The 4,111-nt window shown below is 51.6% G+C and overlaps 1 long non-coding RNA gene across 3 annotated transcripts in view; it reads right to left on the bottom strand.

The window, feature by feature from the left end:
* The window catches only part of LOC106724991, a 10,294-nt gene that overhangs the window by 2,031 nt on the left and 4,152 nt on the right, over window positions 1–4,111 (bottom strand). The window contains exons 3-4 of one of the 3 annotated variants that reach the window (XR_001360818.1): window positions 2,775–2,849; window positions 1,710–1,781 (exon numbers count right to left, since the gene is read on the bottom strand). This is a non-coding gene — a long non-coding RNA (uncharacterized LOC106724991). Of the gene's footprint in view, window positions 1–1,455; window positions 1,782–2,774; window positions 2,850–4,111 lie in introns of those variants that run through there. The other 2 variants (XR_001360819.1, XR_001360820.1) reach the window with 2 other exon arrangements.

Here is a 4,111-nt window from a genome sequence, read left to right as displayed (position 1 = left end):
GCCCGCCGCCTCCGCCCAGCCGTCCCCATAGCAACCGCTGGCCCGGTCCAGGGTTCACGGCCAACCGGATCCTCAGCCTCCCCGCCCCCACGGGAGGATGGGCGTTTTAGGCTCTGCACGCTGCGCGCTGAGCTGCCAGAGGCGGTGCAAAGCTGTCCAGTCCCACGCCCCGTCCCTACGTGGGAGCCGTTGAAACCTGGGGCCCTTGGGGTCAGCAACCCGGGGTGCCGAGCCCAGCTCCACTCTCGAGCTGTGCGACCTTAGGCAGGTGACTTGGCTGCTCTGTGCCCCAGTGTCCCTTACCTGTAAAATGGGGGTGATAATGACAGGAACCCCCTCATGGGGCTGTTGTGAAAATTACATGAAATAAATGCGGAGTGTAGAACACTTACCAGCCTAGAGCGAGCACCTCATAAATAGTATTTTCCACTTTGGGACATGGAGCCCCAGGGAGGCAAAATACTTGCGGGGTGACACGCACATGAGGTGTTGGGAGTGGAACGCACTGGCCAATCCGTTCGGAGACACCCACTGGGAATGCTGGTGACACCTATTAGGGTTCCCCAAGGGCTTCCTAAGCTTCCTGGGCACCCCTCTTCCTGACCTCTGGAAGCTTCACTGTCACTGAACGGTCAATGACCAAGCAGTGAGGTCCCCCAAAGCCCGAAAAGGCCTTGCTTTAGCAAGCCCTGTCTCCCCAGTGCCCACCCCACCCCACACCTGACAGACAAGTCCTTGAATGAATATGGATTTATTTAATTCATTGATTACTTAGCTGATTTCCTCTTACCCAAACACCCTTCCCAACCAAACTCTTTCATACCTTAGCCACCCACTTTCTGCCTTACAGGACACCCCTTTCCCTAGCGACTTCCTGTCCTCACTGTCGCCCCCCACCGACCCCGCCTCCATCACCACTCCGTTGGGGTTTCCCATGGCACATTTCCCGGGTCCTGCTCCCCCCTTCAGCCTGTCCTTCCTGACCTCCCTTCCCCTTTAGTGACCTTTTGTCCTCAAACAGCTGTTTCTGGGTCAAAGGCCTTCCTGCAGGCCCATGGGTGTGCACTGCCCCGGGTTAAGAACAAACCCTCCCATGTGAGAGGTGACGCCAGACACCAATCTTCATTCCAGAAAAGGGGGAAAGTGGGGGAGGGGAGGCAGTGCCGGCAAGGTGGGGCTCTCTTTCTGGGTTCTTGGTCCCACTGGAGAAGTGTCTGGGGCCGGAGGACGCAGGCTCGCTATCCCCAGGACCCACCCCACAGGCTCCTGCCCCGAGGCCAGGTTTCCCCGGATACAGCTCGGTCTCCAGGGATTTATTTTTGCACATGGTTTGGGAGAATCTCTGTTGCTGGAATAACGACAACCGTTTTTCCCCTTCTCCTTCCTTCCAATAGGCAGATTTTATAAACTAGAGCAGCTGCCTGAAGGTTTCCAAGAGAAAATTCTGCACAGTTTCTAAGCCGAGTGACAGCTCCCCTCCACAGGAAGTTGCTTTTATTAGGGTGCTGGTTGTTTTTTTCATCTCTCTCTTTTTTTTCTTTTTCTCTTTTGTAAGGTTCCATCTATCGGTCATCAGGCAGTTCCTTGGGCCTTGTGGCATTTCTGTTTTTCCCCGGTTTGCCTGGAACTCACGATTACATCTAGACCACAGTGGCTTGCTCAACACGGAGGCAGAGTTGAACCGCAGATAAGTGGGTCACTTGCATCACCTGGACAGAAGAATCCCAAGTCACGGTCAGCGTCAGTAGTGATAAGCCATGTTGACAGCATGCATCCTTGACCTGATGTGATGAGAATGATCCTTTACCTCCATGGTCTTCCTCCCAAAACCCATAACCCCAGTTGAACTATGAGAGAAACATCAGACAGACCCCAGCTGAGGACAGTCTACAAAACACCTGACCATCAAAATCAAGGAAAGCCCGGCCGGTGTGGCTCAGTGGTTGAGCGTTGACCTATGAAGCAAAAGGTCACAGTTCGATTCCAGGTCAGGGCACATGCTCAGGTTGTGGGCTCAATTTCCAGTGTGAGGCATGCAGGAGTCAGGCAATCCATGATTCTCTCTCATCATTGATGTTTCTCTCTCTCTCTCTTTCCCTCTCCCTTCATCTGTGAAATCAATAAAAATATATTTTAAAAAAGAAAAAAAAAACAAGGAAAGTCTCATAAACTGTCCAGCCAAGGGCTGCCTAAGGAGACACGATGACTAAAAGTAATGCTGTATTCTGGGTGGAATCCTGGGACAGATCAAAATGAATGAATCTGAATGAAAAGTGGAGTTCAGTTCATCATAAAGGACCAATGTCGGTTCCTCCATTGTGAAAAATGTACTGTAGTAATGACAGATGTGAACAATAGAGGAAACTGGGTCAGGGGGAGATGCACTATCTTCACAACTTTTCTGCAAACCTGAAACTATTCTGAAGTAAAAGTTTAGTTTTTTTTAAGTGGCTCTCACGTTTACATTTCAGGCAATTCCAAGACCCAGTTCCCTTTGGTTCCCTCTTTTTGCCAGAATTAAGGATCTGAGCCGCTGACTTTCGGAGTATCCAAGCCACTAGCTCCCACCTCATTTTCATGGCAACTATCATCATTTTCAAGCCGGGAAAACTCACTTCCTCACCATTTCATACCCAATGAGCTTGGCACAGGGCCTGGCCCACAGTAGGTGCTAAGTTAACATCTGTCAAATGAATAAAATGCTTGAGGAGAATCTGTAGGAAGGGATCCAAGCAGAAAGCCAAGCTCTTCCCTTCCTAGGCAAAAAGTCCTACCTGCTAGTCTCCATCCATAGAGCGAAGACTTCAGACAATCTGGTTAGAAGGGGGTGGAGACTTCTCTTGACACTGCTTTGGGGAGCAAGCACACAGATTTACTTAGGATTGGATTTGTTGGGTGCTTTGGGGAGCTGATGGAGATAATGAGAAGCAAGCTGATTCCTCCCTCCTCCCCAACCCTACGGTGATGCCACCACTGCCCCTTAGTACCCTGGGTGTCAGCTCTGGGCTGCCAAAAAACATCTGCAAAGAAGCTTTGTGCAGCCAGAACTGTTTGCTAGGTCTTGAAAGTCCATCACTTAGCACATAGTAGGTACTTCACATCTATACTAATAAAAGGGTAATATGCTAATTAGACTGGATGGCCTTCTGGACAAAGCCATGGTGGCAGGGCCAAGGCAGAGGCAGTTAGGGGTGATCAGGATGGCAGGGGAGAGCAGTTAGGAGGATCGGGCTGGCAGGCAGGCGAGAGGTTAGGGGCCAGCGGTTCAGGGTTGCAAGAGGGATGTCCCCCGAGGGGTTCCGGATTAGAGAGGGTGCAGCGGGCTGAGGGACATCCCCTCCATGCACGAATTTTGTGTACCGGTGCTCTAGTTTCAATTTAATAGGAAGAGTCAAAAAGTGAACATGATTAAAGTGCTCTAAATAGTATCAGGCACATAGTATAAATATTAAATTATAGTTATTATTACTAACACTCCTATTAATATTGGTAGGTTTGATTTTTATGAAGTTTGCATATACAGAGAGACACACTGATTAATAACCTTAATTTTCTGTTAGGGTAGTAGAAGTAATCACTGCAAAATAAATATTGAAGATATTATGAAAAAATTAGAGGCCTGGTGCATGAAATTCTTGCATGGGGGGAGGGGGGCAGGGACGTCCCTCAGCCCTGCCTGCACCCTCTCCAATCTGGGACATTTCTCTCACAATCTGGGACTGATGACTCCTAACCACTTGCCTGCCTGCCTGCCTGACTGCCCCTAACCGCTCTGCCTGTCAGCCTAATCGCCCCCTAACTGCTCTGCTGTTGGCCTGATGGCCCCCAACTGCCCTCCCCTTCCAGAGCCTGATCACCCCCACCTGCCCTCCCCTGCTGGCCCCCAACTGCCCTCCCCTGCTGGCCTGATGGCCCCCAACTGCCCTCCCCTTCCAGAGCCTGATCACCCCCACCTGCCCTCCCCTGCTGGCCCCCAACTGCCCTCCCCTGCTGGCCTGATGGCCCCCAACTGCCCTCCCCTTCCAGAGCCTGATCACCCCCACCTGCCCTCCCCTGCTGGCCCCCAACTGCCCTCCCCTGCTGGCCTGATGGCCCCCAACTGCCCTCCCCT

This window comes from Myotis brandtii, unplaced genomic scaffold (genome assembly GCF_000412655.1).
Source record: "Myotis brandtii unplaced genomic scaffold, ASM41265v1 scaffold129, whole genome shotgun sequence".
Lineage (NCBI taxonomy): Eukaryota > Metazoa > Chordata > Mammalia > Chiroptera > Vespertilionidae > Myotis > Myotis brandtii.
This window is presented reverse-complemented; position numbering and strand designations above follow the sequence as displayed.